This window comes from Falco peregrinus, chromosome 1 (assembly GCF_023634155.1).
Source record: "Falco peregrinus isolate bFalPer1 chromosome 1, bFalPer1.pri, whole genome shotgun sequence".
Taxonomy (NCBI): Eukaryota; Metazoa; Chordata; class Aves; order Falconiformes; family Falconidae; genus Falco; species Falco peregrinus.
This window is the reverse complement of record NC_073721.1, coordinates 86,067,115-86,081,990: the sequence shown is the minus strand read 5'-3', so window position 1 is coordinate 86,081,990 and position 14,876 is coordinate 86,067,115. Positions and strand designations below refer to the sequence as shown.

At 34.1% G+C, this 14,876-nt stretch overlaps 1 protein-coding gene across 11 annotated transcripts in view; it reads left to right on the top strand.

Moving 5' to 3' along the window:
• The window catches only part of FUT8 (fucosyltransferase 8), a 187,533-nt gene that overhangs the window by 156,441 nt on the left and 16,216 nt on the right, over positions 1-14,876 (top strand). The window lies entirely within an intron of this gene.

Here is a 14,876-nt window from a genome sequence, read left to right as displayed (position 1 = left end):
CATCTGCATGTTTTTATATTTTTTTCTCTATATTTTAAACAGTTTTCAGGTATTGGTCAAACTGAGTAGGTATACAGCTCAACTGGAGATGCCTGGCAGTATGCTGACATTTTGCTTTCAATTTATAATAAATACTATGAGTAATGTTTTAAAATTAAATTTCTGCACAGGTAATTCTTATGTGAATAATTGTCAGCTTTTTAAAACACAGATTTTGTTGATTCTTCCTCTGGTTTTAGATATACTTATTTTCTCTAAATCTGTAAGTGGGATTACAGTGGGCATTTATAAATGTTACAATGACTGCAGGGAAGACACAGTTGATCAAAAATTATACAACTGCCTGTTCTTACCCAAGATCAGATGAATTTAGTGAGAAGTGAGATGTCTTCATTGATAAAAGGAGGTTCTTGGAAAAAAGCATAATTAAACAATTGGGTTACAGACAGATGGAATGTTAATTTTAATAATATTTTTTATTATTGACAGTTATAGTCCATGTAAGTATTGCGTGAATAGGTAAGCTAACAATGGGTAGAGAATGGGCTAAGCTATGGACAAGGCAAGTAAGGGGTAAGCTGTGTCAAAGAGAAATTCCTTCAAAGGGTTGGGTTTTCCTGTTTTGATAACAACTATGAATCTTCATATGTGCAAGTGAATCTTACGTCTTCCTATGCGGTTGATAGTCAGAACATATCAGAATCTCCAGTCTTTTCAGTAGGATACTGCATACCTGGTGCATGTGGAATCTTCAACAGTTTCACTGTTAATGTGTTAGAAATCACGAATTAACTTTTCCAGATTTACAAAATCCAATTTACAGATTGGTGTGTAAGCGTACTTGTGTGTTTACGCATTGAAACAACATCTGCGCATTGAAGTAATGTCTGTTCCTCAAAGTTTCAAGATGCTGCAGAACTTTTCTTCGAAAATTCTAGAAGTTTTTGTGAATGAGAATATTTTCCAAAAATTAAATTTTAGAAGTGGTTGAATGTTTTCTAAGAATAAGTAGAAATGGAAAACTGATATTTGAAACTCCAGCTGAAGTTTTATTCATGTTTGGCAAAATTAGCAATTGAAACTGCCATCTGGTCATGGTTCTGGGCAGACTGCTCTATGTGATCCCAGAATTTAGTTGCAGGCAGTTCTGTGTGTCTTGCATTTAGCATAATAAGCTGTAAACCACTGTTCTGGAGCACTTATGCACACATGCCTTAAAGACTATATATTTTCATGAAAATCTGTTAAAGTAGAACATGATTTCCTGCAATATGGGCTGTTGCTGATAAACGTACAAACAATGTTTGCTTTTAGCTCTCTACAGTTTTGTTTTGTTTTGAGATTAGTTTCTAGATGAGAATGAATGGTTTGAAGGCTGAACTCATGCAATATCTTGATCAACTTTTTAAAAAAATTAACTAATGCCACTAATTTGCATTTTGATATTCTAGAGATATAAGATATTCAGCTATGAAAGACAGTGTCTATGGTAAGCCTACTGGGTAGCCACACACACTGTAAACGTGTTAAATTCCGGTCTTCTGCAGTGGACTGATCACTGAAGGCGGCTACTGACAGTTGATTGCTTTTACTAGCTTCAGTGTGGCTTCAGTAGGAGTCTTCACTGGATACTTAATTGCCAGTAAATCTGAAAGACACTCTTTCTTGTCAAAGATTTGTATGTGCTTTTTATGTCTTTATAAATTTATACAGATTTTGATTTTTTTTAATTTTGTTTTTATTCCCTGTACCTTTACAGGGACAAATTAAGAAGAGTTTGTGTGCAAACCCACACCTTTAATTTTTTTTTCTACCGTTTCTGAAATCTGTCTTCTTTTTAATTATATTGCATCTGTTTGACAATTATTTTAGTTGTATGAGCAACATAAAGTTTTGAGGTTTCTGAAGTCTATCTTCAGCAAAATAATTGAGATAATAGTAATCTCTTCTACAAAAGATTGAGGCTTACGTGAGCTGAGAATATATATTATAGGTCCAGTCCTTTCCTAACTAGGCATAAAAGCTAAGCTTGTCTGTTTCAAAAGAAATTAGCATATTTTGAGAATTCGGGAAGTAGGGTGAATTTTAATAAGCAAGCTGACATTAGTCTGATAGCAAAAGATTAGTAAGGCATGTTCTCATCTGCGCAGAGAATTAGGGGTCATCTCATCCCTTGTCATCTCTGGCAGGAGTTGTTCTTTTTGTTTGACATGGTATTCCTACAAGTCAAGTTCAGTTTTTCTAGCTTAAATATGTTAAAAGACTGAGAAATCTGTTTCAGGTTTTGGCAAATACAAGAGTTATTTTACACTGTGGCGTAATTTTTCCTCTTCCTTTCACTTGCTTTCATACTGTCATTCTAAAGGGAAAAAAAATCTTAAGAGATGGTTGTATGCCTGTTCTTTTTCAATTTTAAAGTCGTTCCTTGCCTGTAACTGTAACTTACTCATAGTTCATTTTTCCTTTATATCTGTGGCCAAACTATTTATGTAATTTAGGTAGGAAGTGTTATAAGAAGCATGTATGACTCCCTAGTAATAAGAACCAAAGTTCAGAGAACTTGTGAAGACATGTTTATCATTAAATTTTTGATTAATTTTCTTTAAAATAGCTATATTGAGCATGGATATTTTTAATTGGCAGTTCATAATATTCTGTTATCATTCCAACATGCTGAAACAGGTTAGACCATTTTTTTTGTCATTTTTTACTAGCCGATTTATGGTAACGTTGTGTTATTCCCCACAATACATTGAAGGAGGGCTAGAAAATAACTAGATAAAAAAGCGGGACCATATGATAAATGTGAAAAGAAAACAGATTAATAGAAATCACAGATTAGTATATGGTTAGAAGTCATATCTGCATTACATGATGGGAGAATGAAGGGATATGGAGGTAAAGAAGCCACGTACATGTTTTAAATAACAGCATGTGCTCCTTTCCATGAAGGCTGCAAACCAGTAAAATGAAAGATAACTTGAAAAACCAAACCCGAAATAGTTTCCTGCAGTTACCTTTGAATATTGACTTTGCCTCTACCTGTGGTTTGAGGAATGAATGCTTTTAAGGCAGATGTATCCAGAGGGGGAAAAACGGCATAGCTCTTTATTAGGTGGTAGTGCCAGCTTTTAAGTATTGATCGAACTGTAATGTTAAAATACGAATCAACTAATATGTTTATATATATAATTAAAGTGGATGCTGTGGTTTCACAAAATTAATGTTTAATTTATTAAAGCTAATCAGGCCACAGTAATCAAAAGACTAAATGAAATTTGCAAACCCAAACCATAAAAGTTCTGCAGAATTTATTGCAGTAAGTAAGGAAGTTTAATTCCATGAACTAGATCTTCCTTGACAGTAGTTTTTCTTTTATGTAAATCAGATTAATATTTAGTATTATACTAAAAAAAAAACTTTAACTTGCATGTGGTTCTGTGAATTATATTTTGCTCCCATATCTCACTCTTCCTTATAAAGTCCTGCAGAAAAATTTGATCCATTTCTGTTTCTAATTCTTAGTATCTTTTTCAATACTCATTTTCATTTATATCTATATGTATCTATCACATTTCGCATATATATATGTATCTTACACATTTATGTGATTGTGAAGCATACTGAGGAATGGTGATTTGAGAGAACAGAGCAGAACAGCAATGTCTGGTATTTGTTTCAATTGTGTTCATCTTGAAATCAAGTACTGATATTGCGTAGAGTTTTTGTTGTGAAGGTGTGTTGTAAGATGCACTATATGAAGACATTTCTGTATGTAAACATGACAAAATATTTAGAAAGTTGTAACTCCTAAAGGACTATAGAATTCTAATGAGATAGATCTGTGTTTTCAGAGCAATGCAGTAGTCTAAGAGAGCAAAGTGTGATCCATATTTCTGTCTACATGGTAGAAAATAGCAGCAAGAAGCTATTTTCACCTTGCAGAGCAATGGCCAGGCTGCAGCACACTGTCTATCGAGTTTTGTTATCTGGCCTTGAGAATGGAAATTGATAAATATGAAAAGATTCTCAGAAAGTACTACATTGATTCAAGGCCAGAAAAGTCTGCTTTACAGTTAGTGATTAAAGAACGTAATTCAATTTAAAAATGAAGCAAGTTTAAAAAGCTCATCCTGCCACATTTTATAGGCATATCTATATGGGAAAAATTTCTACTTTTAGATAAAAGCATCTGGTTGGACAATTCAGATTGGAAATAAGGTCTGTTTTCTGCAGAAAGATTGGCTGACTACTGTAATTTATTCAGGCGATATGGTACATTCTCCATCAGTAAGTCTTAATTTCATAAAGATTCTGTATGTTCTTGAAAACTGAGTATCTATGCCTTGCATGAGGACAAGTAGACTCATTTATTTTAAACAGTCCTTTACCTGCTATTACTCAAGAGATTGGAACAGCAGAAAAACAAAAGGAAAAAGAAGTTGACATGTTTTTTAAAATGTGATTTTACTTTTTTGAGTGAGGTGAGTCAATCCATAAAAGGTATAACTAAAACGTTAGTTGTTATCTTTGAGTGCATGGCAATTATTTTTTTTTTTTCACTTTCAAATATCAGATCAGCGCTTAACTTCATGAACAAAACTGCTACTGGAATAAAAGAAGCAAAGTCTGAGAAAAACGAAAGTCAAGTTCATTTAATCAGCTGATCTTACACTGAGGGAAAACATGTATTTAGTGTCAGTATTTAGTGTTTTTTATGAAACTTTCATAGTTTATAAATATAAGTTGGTGCTTTCTCACCATGCTTTGTTGTAGCTTTACTAGTAATTTAAAAGACGGTTTGTGATCCTGTTTTGACTCATGGATAGAGAAGATTGTAGTTTTTGCTTTACTCTGAACCGATTCTCAATAACATATTCACATAAAAAATAGTTTCTGGAAAGGTGAGTTGTTCCCATGTATGTAAAAAAAAAGATCTTCAGAATACTGTAAAGAGAGTTGTATTTAGAAGATATCTGGTAATGTAATTGAACTTAGTTCCAACATCCATGTGTAATAAAAAAAACCCTGTTCAATATATTCCTGGGTTTTTTTTTTCCCCTTTGCCTTTTAAAAAGGGTTTACTTCTATAGATCATCTCCCCATTGCAGTACAAGGGAAGAGACAGCCTTCCGTTAGCCCTAAAATAAGTTAAATTGTAGCCTAAGAGTACATTATTTATTTTTAATTACTTTAAAATTCTTGCTACAGCTTTTTCTTGTTATGAAAATGTGGCTCTCCAAAATCAGGAAAAGAAGTATCTAGAGTTCATCTTAAGAACATATTAGTTATTGTCATAGTTGCATTTATGTAATATAGGTTGTTATCTGAAAATTGGAAAATGGTAATTATTGTTGCTGTTCCTGAAGCTCCTAAAAGCCTTGTTGCAACAGGTATTTTCCAGGGAGATAGTGTTATAGACTGTAGAATGTTGCAATTGGAATTAGGACCAGTAAGATAGACACAGCAGAAGATATTAGGAGTGTGAGTAATTTTATGCATAGTGAAATTCGCATGAAGACATTTAACTCTGCTTGATTTTTAAATATAGTATGCAGCAAAGTTATTTATGGTTATAATCCTGTCGTGCTGTTTTAGCAGCCTGGCATCATTTCAGACATAGCAGAGAAATGAAGATACCTGCAAAAGTAATTTCTATACCTGGTAGGAAGCAGGATCAAGTACTAAAATAGAGAAGCAGGCTTTAAAAAGAACAGCATTGTTCTGTTCAGAGACCTGAGAATACAATGAAATCTTCAAAAGAACTTTTAGTTTGGAGGGACTACAGGCAGAAGGAGTAGAAGTGTTACAGTCAGAAAAAGTCTAGATGATGTCACAACATTAACTTAAATGTTGTGAGTATTATCATAAAGTTATTAGTTATCTCCTTAACAATTCATAATTAACGTGGTGTACTCAACTTGTCTGGAAGAATATTACTTCGTTAACAGAATAAACAGAACATTAATGTTATGTAGTACCCATTCATTGGATTAAGCTTCGTATGTAAAGAATATTACCAGTTGTAGTTAGCTAATTATTTGTTGATAGTGACAGATGTTGAAAGATTTTGGTTTTAGCTATGGGTCTAAACCAAAGCTGCTTAGGAAGTCAAGCGTGCTGTTGGAAATTACATTTTGAGGAAGAATACAATTTTTAAATTGTTATTATTTACATCATTAACTTTTTCAGAAATTGTCATAAACCCCAATGTACAATACAAAATACTCAGATATTACTGCAGAATACCTTCATTAATATATTGTATGAATAGATAATAGTTTAATGTTGTAAGAAAATGTTTATTACATAGTTTCATATTTCTTGTCATTACATGTCTGTGAATGCCATCTCATCTAACGTGTTAAATTGCAGTTCCTTATGCAAGTGAAACCCATAATCATGCAAAACAATATGAGATTAGTGTACATGGCAAGACAGGATAGTATCTCTCATGACATGTCTTGCAACGTGCCTTGAAGTTTGGGTTTAATACTCTGCATTCCAATGAACGTTTTAGTTTTGTAATTTTACTTTTTCCCACTATTTGACATAAAAAACAGCTATAGTTATCTTAAATAATGTAAATTAACCCAGTGTGTGCTCTAAAGAGATTATACGCACATTTTAGTTATTTCACAACCTTGATTTTATTTTATTAATGCATCTACATACAGTATCTTGTCAATAGTTGACATGTTCCAGTGGAAATGTGTTAGGACAGTTGGCTTACTTTATTGGTACACCACTCTTCAACATTTTGTAGCTACAGTGGAAATTTAGTTAGGTAGGAAGACTAAATAAGAGAAACCAGATAAGTGAATTTGGTAGGGGAAAAAAAATCTGAAGTGGCCATCTGCTTATCTAAGAGAAAATATAACAGTTAACCCTGCATCTCAGAGATTTTGGAAAGCAGCATCCAGGTAAATTAAATTTAGCTTGCATGAAGGTAGGGATTTCTCAGTCCACTACACTATGTATCATTTGTAAGGTTATATGCTGTGTGTGCATCTCAGCCCTCAGAAACAAAGTTCTGTCTTTCAGGCAGAGGGATGGAACTGAGGAAAAAAGAGGGTGGAAGCATAATTGAGACTTTCAGTGATATCACAGAGTTGTCCTGCCTTCAGCTTGCAATTCTCGTCTTGGGGAAGAACATTTTCTGCTAGGGTGATAAGAAGGTACCAGAAGAAACAAGTCTACAAATAGCATGGGGGGCTGAAATTCCTGATTTGAAGTGTGTGCGTGGTCACAACAGTGTACCATAAACTTATAGGATGTTTCAGTACTCACAGTAATTTATGTGAGAATAACAGCTGATATCATGCAGCAGAGGTATAGCTATGTCTGCTTTAAATAACAGTAAATAAAAGGAATCCAAACAATCCACTACAACGTTTCATTGAAAAGAAGAGAGCTACCAAAAAAAAAGCAAAACAAAAAATGAGAATGCTTACAAGAAAGGACTAAATGCTTGCAAACAGCATGGACATTGCATAAAACATGGACCAAACTCATACCACCAGTAAACCCCCTTTTTTTCAAAAAGGCAAATGTGATGAACTTGCTCAATATTGTTAGGCATTTAAACTCCACCCCCCCCCCCCCCCCCCCAACCAAAAACCCCAAACCAATTTTGTACAAATAAGAAAATAAGCAAGAATATAATCTCTAGCAAACTACATATGAAAGCATGGGAAGAAAGGCCAAAAAAGGTTCTGAGGAGAGGTTTGCTACAGGCAACAAAACCTGATAATAAGTCCTTTTTAAAATACATCATAATAAGGAAGCCTGCTGGCAAGTCTGGAGAGCCACTAGATGATCGAGGGATGAAAGGAGCACTGAAAAAAGTCAAGACTGTAGTACAAACCATAAAAATCTTTCATATCTGCATTCATTTTAGAAATGCTTAGGGAGGCTTCCGTGCTTTGACCTTTCTTCACAGCGGACACTCTAGATGCTCTTTCTCAAACAAGTGTCATTGAAAGTGTTTTACAAAAAAACATTTTGTTTATAATCGCTATTTTCTTATAATCACTTTTGTTTATAATTGCTGTTGTACACAACAATTGCTGTTCTACAAGAAAGTAGCTGAAGGAATACCGATTTTCAGAAAGGGTTCCAGCAAATCACACATTCTGTATTGGACGAATTGACAGACATTGTCACGAAGAATCAATTTAGGGAATACACAGAAAAATATGTTACAGTGGAGTAGAGTAAATCAGAGTTTTATAGAAAGAATAAATTTAGTAGCTTTATTTGAAAGAGGCAAAAAATATGTAGGTATGGAAGACTGAGTACACTTAATATCTTGCACTTCAAGAAGGCGCTTCAGAAGGCTTCCCCAGATGTAAACTACCATGAGACAGAAGTGAAGCTCCTGATGTATATAAAATTGGGTTAAAAGAAACTTCAGAGAGAAAGGGTAGAAATTAATGGTTAATATTTTAGAGGAGTAAGTCACCAGCAGAGACCAATGCAAACTTTACACTTCAACATACTCATATGTTACACTTCATTATACTCACATGTCACCTGGCAAAGAGAGAGAACATGAGATGGCAGTATTTCTAATGATAATAAGGTATTTTGGTTAGTGAAGGTGAGAATTCTTTGTGAAGAGTTGCGGAAGATACTTGCAGTAGTAAGCAACTGCAAACTAAAATAGCAGATAGAAGTCTGTGTAGATAAAGACCCAGGTAATGGGGAACAACCACCCTGAAATATACACTCAGTATTGAGATCTGACTGTATTGCTATTTAGGAACTGTGGAGGGGCATATCCAGTGGTCAGTATACTGTAGTAACATGTTTGCGTAAAAACTTGGGCTTAAACTTAGCACGTGATTAAGATTTGCTTTTCAATATTTCAGCTTCAGGATTACAGAGTCCCTGTTTAAATGGTTGTACTAAAGGAACTGGGTGGCTCAATTAATGTGCAGTGAGATCTTTTTTCAGATCACAAGTTTGTATCTATGGTTCAAAACCAGTCTGACGGGTGTTTTATTGCATCTCTGAAATAAGTATAGGGACTTCTTGAGCCACTGCTGCTGTTGACCCCTAGTTTGGCAGCCTTTCCAGAAGCGGAAAGCCTTGCATGAACAAAGCAAGTTGAATTCTATTGTCCTCTCTCTCCCAAGTTCAGAGTAAAGTCCTGTTGATGATGTGGTGGTTTTGCCAGTATTTAGCATTTTTTGTGTGTAAATAGAAAACTACGGTTTTCTGCACAGCTGTTTTCACAAGAATACTATTTTCTTTCTTAAAAATATAAAAATATAAAAAGGAGAAAGTATATACAATAAAACTTTTTCACAAAGCATGTTATTTGTTCTCAGTATTAAAATCAAGTAACTGTACAATGTCATTCTGCTTATTCCTGAAAGACCTAATGATCTGAAATTAGAGTTATGGGAAATGCAGTTATTTCTTGTAACTAGCTTTATTTCTTTTGTTTCTACATAGAGGAATGTTTGCCTTTGGTCTTTCAGTGTGTTTGGTTTGTTTGGGGTTTTTTTCTTTTTTTTAATTTTATTGTTTTGTAGCAATACTTTTTACATTGCTTTACTTGTGACACATAGTTCACTTCTGTAATCCCTAATGTGCCATACTAAAGTAAATCCACTTTTATTTTAATAAGTATCTGTGTGCTCTTTCACACTGTATCAGTCAAGCCCACAATATTGAATGCTGATTCTGATTAAGCCATTTATATAGGCTAGGTGTATTCTTGGTTCTCATTTAATTGTATGAGGAGTTACATTAAATCTATTCTTGATAAAGGAATGATGTTCTTAGAGGTTGTTTTCCATGTCAGCAGCTTTTTGTAGCAGGATGGATGGTTAATGTGGAATACATTGCTTTTAAATACATCCATTGTTAAGTAAATTTTCCAGTGGCAGAAGTAAGGATGTATATGTTTCTTGAATGTTTGATGTATATAATTGTGCTGTCTATCCAATAACGTTCAAGGGGCAAAAATGCAGATATTTTATATAATGACTTCTCCTTATGTCATTGTTAACTTAGATTAAGATTTGACATCTGTATAAAATGCAATTGACTCCTTGATAATAGTTCCATGCATGGGAAGGACTATAAGCAGACTAGCAAACACGTTGTTCACTGAGAATTACGTAATAAGTATGTTGAAGTGAATGAAGGTAACCTAGAACAGGGGATTTTTATTCATGAATAAATGTGTCTACTGAAATAATTATGTTCAAAATAGTAGGGGCTTATTTCCCTACATTTCGTGATTAGGGGAAGCTGAAGCACTGCTGTTACTTTGTAGACATGGAAATCTAAGGAGTGCATGAAGCGGGGAAAAAAGGAGTCCTGGCTCTGTTCTCTGCAGTGGTACCAACAGCTGATCACGTATTTGATCAGATATGTTGTTCATATGAAATATCTTGTGAAGCAAAGCTTTCCCATTTCCCTAAAAGGTTGATGTTGTCTCAATATACTAACAAAACTAGTACTAGTAGTTAAACTTGTACAAACTTTTTTTTAACTTGTAGTTAAAAAAGTACAAATTTTTCTCACGAGCATTGAATCATGGACAATAAATTGTAATTTGTAAATAAATGTCAAGTTTCCATTACAAACTGTAAAGCTTTTACTTAACTGTCAGTCTTCTAAGAATTGTTCCATAAGCAAAAATATAAAAATTGGCCTAATATTAGAGTTTATTTGATGTAAGGTAACTGTTCTGTACTTGAAAAGCTGTACTCTGTGTGTGTGCACACTAGGGAAAAATACAAGTGTGTTTTTTTGTTCAGATGAAAAAAACCAGTGTTTTTGGAATATCAGGAGACAGCATTAGGCAAATTGAGAGTAAAATTGCCTCAGAAGTATGTTAGGTCTCAAACAGTCATTACAAAATTGCATATGTTAATCTGAGTCCTTTGTTTGGCTGCATAAATTTCCATCCAAACTGAAACATTCTCAGATTTTGAGGAAATTATCACCCGCATTCAAATTTTGAGTTACTTCCTAATGTATTGCACTAGTCATTATAATGTCAGCAATGTTAGGATTAAATAATAATACGTATTTTTAAGTAATATTTAAACAAGGGTAATCTGAACTGGCAGTTGTGGGGTCGAATTCAAGTCATGAAAACTTTTCATCCAAACCCTTCCTATGTCTTGAAAATGGGAATTTATCATCTAGTATGGGCTCATCCTTTCTATTAATACAGATACTATTAATACTGTACAGAAAGGCGGTAGTTCAAGGCTGGATGTTTCATTCATTTCAGTATAATTTTGCCAAATCCTAAAGGGTTCTTGTCTTTTTGCATTTGAGAAATGAATTTTAAAAACCCTAAAAATATCAGTGAATTATTCAAGATCTGTTTCTTTTATAGATTCAGAAGGTCATACTGAAGAAATTCTTTTATTGTTACAGATTTTGTTAGACATGAAGAATCATCTGAGTAGGCAAATAGTACTGAATATTTTTTCCACCATACAAAATAACTGAAAGCTATACCAAGACTTTTAAGGCAGAAATAATTTCTTAGGTTTTATATTTCTGTTTCTCAATTTTCAGACCCTCAGCCCACTGATTTCTTCCTAGTGTTGAGAACAGATAAGAAATTTGAAAACCTGCATTTTGTTACATTGGTCTTCTACCTACATTGGAAGACAACATATTTCTTTTTTTAACATTTCATGAAACAATAAATATTTAATAATCCAAGAAAAAATCTTTACTATGATCTCATGTTTTTGGCATTACATGTCCATGAATGCCATCTAACACATTTTGTAGAGAAATCATTAGAACCTTTTATGGAGAAAACTTTTGTATTTATATGTGAGTTATCTTGGGAGTTTTGTTGATTCTTCCATTACAGTCCCATTATTTTCTTCGGAAAATGCTAAATTCTGTCTTCAGATTATAGACCACTCGAAAATGGGCAGACATGCTATGACTGAAGGCCAGGAAAATTTCCTTTTCTATTATTGCAGGGTTACACTCTTGTTTTTTCCCCTTGTATGTTAGGAGACTATGTGAAGTAGAGTATATCCCTTTTTCTCTCTGTTTCCTTCAGGTGCACTGTTAAGGTGAACTGTGCCTCACTGCTATGAATATCCAACAGCATAGCAGTTTTATTCTCTGCTGTTTTATTTACGGCTAACTAAAACATCTTTTTGTCTACATGCACTTTGAGGGTTGTGTTCCATCTGGACTTGCATATGAAGGTATTTTTACTAATTCATTGAAAGAAGAGTCTTCCAAGTGTTCAAATTAGGACAAGACAGGATTGGGAGCTCAAGTTACAGACCAGTAAGTAGCTCAAAAAGACAGTAAATGTCTAAACTGGGAGCCCTTCTCCACTAGATGCCTGGACAGACAACTCCGAATATTAAGCTCCATTCTCATAACCTGCTGGAAACTTTTAAGTCGCCTAAAATAGTGTTTTGAGGTTGTCTTGTTTTTTGCATGCTTATACATGCTTGTTAAAGGCTCATGCATATGTCCAGTTAGCATATGCATGCCAGAGATCAGTCCCTGCAGATAAGTCCCTGAAGCTGTTGAAGGATTATTATAAAAGCAAGCTGTTTATCTTGTGTTCCAGCAGACAACCTAATACTCAAAGCAAGTATTTGGAAGTATCTTCAGGTATATAGTAATTAACATTACACTGAACTAGAGAATAAGCTTCAGTGGAAATGTTTCAAATCAACCCCCAAAATAGTTTTTCTTTGATATTGCTGTAAAGATCTTTTCTGTATATTTCCTAAGTTATTCCATCTATCCTTATGTAAGATCTTACTTTTAAATCATCAACTCTGACTACTGTTTGCATGAATGACTAAACCTGGATAACATGGCAAAACCTCTTTCATTTGTAAAAGTGTATTTGCCATTGCAAATACATTTAATGGTATTTTTTGGTAGCCAGGTAGCTGGAGCTCTTCTTGGACAGGTACCCATTTCATGTAAGGTGTTTAGATGAAATGTGGCATTGTTCAAAAGCATTTTGAGTATATAAAGATAAAAGGAAAAATAAATTACTAGTAAGCACTTGATTTTTATACTTAATTGGACAGTCTGCTGAAAAAGCCTTCACTAATTGTTATATGAAGTTAATTTGTGCAATCACACACTTCATCTGTATACTTTCCAGCTGGCATGCTGGGTATCTAAACAATTCAGGAAGGGAAAAAATCTTTACATTTTAATGTTCTCTGAAGGTGACATGACAATGGACATAAAAAGCTTCTAATAAGTGATGAGTAATTTCCAATACAGCGAAACCGAAATATAGGTCTTTATAAAGCATCTTACCTGAGCTAACTCAAAAGAAAATGCAGTCCCTAAAGGCATCAGCAGATATTACTGTTTTAGTTGTGATAGGCTATTTCAAATGCAGAAATAGATGCGCTCAGCTCATGCTTTCATTAGGTCCAAGAGGGATAATATTCACTGACATCTCATTACTTACTAGGACAGTTAAGAGCACTGTTTATGTTGTGGTTTTGATTATGAGTAGGATTTTCAAAGAACCAGAATGACATGGGAAAATAAATACTATTGGAAGACGGTGGAACTTGCATTACAAAGACATGTTGGTAGTTGAGCAGCTCTGGAAGTTAGGGGTTTTGATGGAGCAGAAATAAAACTACCGTCAAAGTTTTATTTTGGGGGGAGAGCTGATAAAACGGTGTCTTTGGCAGAAAATTACTTTAGCTGAGTTTCTTGTGAGAACAAAAGTTTCGTCATCATACTGTACCTTTCTATCTGCTCCCTTTTTTCCCCCTAACTTAGTACAAGTTCTGAATATTGGATTAATTTTGGCCAGATTTGACCAAAAGAAATCTAAGAAATTAAGGTCTATCAAAAGTCCTTAAAACAGATAGCCTGGGTATGTGTATACAGCTGCTGAAGTCAATATTCAGGCCTACCAGCAAGTGAGAAGCAGTGGATGATCACAGATGTCACTTTCCAACAGGCAAACAGTACTAGGAGTGGTAAGAGACATGGGAGTATGTGAGGGTAGTTGCAAGAGTTGTGCAGGAGAGGAGAGTAAAGGATGTAGGAAAAAAGCCTTGGGGGCTGCTGGGTTGAGAAAAGTAATAGAAGGCGTGTTGGCATGTTTGCAAACATTTTCAAACAAATAGCACCTGGAGAATCCTGTGAACATTAAACAAGCTATAAATAGAATTACAGAGGCAAATTTTGGCACCCGTAAAAGCAAAACAAATTACATTGGAAGAAGTAGCTTAAAATATTGCTGAAATGTAAATGACATGTAACAACTCTAGAGGTATCATCCAATGTAAATAATGCCATGATTCTGTGATCAAATGTCAAAGTTGGACCTATGCTGAGAGGGAATTGGACCTGATTGCCATGATGGTACTGTGATTTGAGCTACCAACATGAGAAAAAGATAAAAGCATTAGTATGGATTATTACCTTTTATGGCTTATCTATTAGTTAGGAAAATACAGCTGGGAAGTGGAAAAACTGAAGTATTTTAAAATTTAGGGAATGCATAGCTAAAAACTGAAGAAATGTGTGGATAAAAAGATCATTCCATATTTATAACCCGACTTCACTGTGTTCAGTTGAACAGCTACAATTCATATCAGTCAAGGGTGTGATTTAATGTTTTTGTAATATATGTGCTTGCCTATCAATCAGACTTGAGTTTTGATTATCTACTGTATCATTAATTTTTATTGCAGCTTATTTCTGAGTAAACTAAAACAATATCCTGCTATCTATAATTTCAGTTAAAGATTTTTAAATTATGCCTGTTGAAAATAAGACAAGATCATTGCCTATTAGGAATTTTTCAATGAACACTGAAAAAAATAATAAAAAAAGTGATCAGTTGGATAAGAAAGCTGTCACTTGCC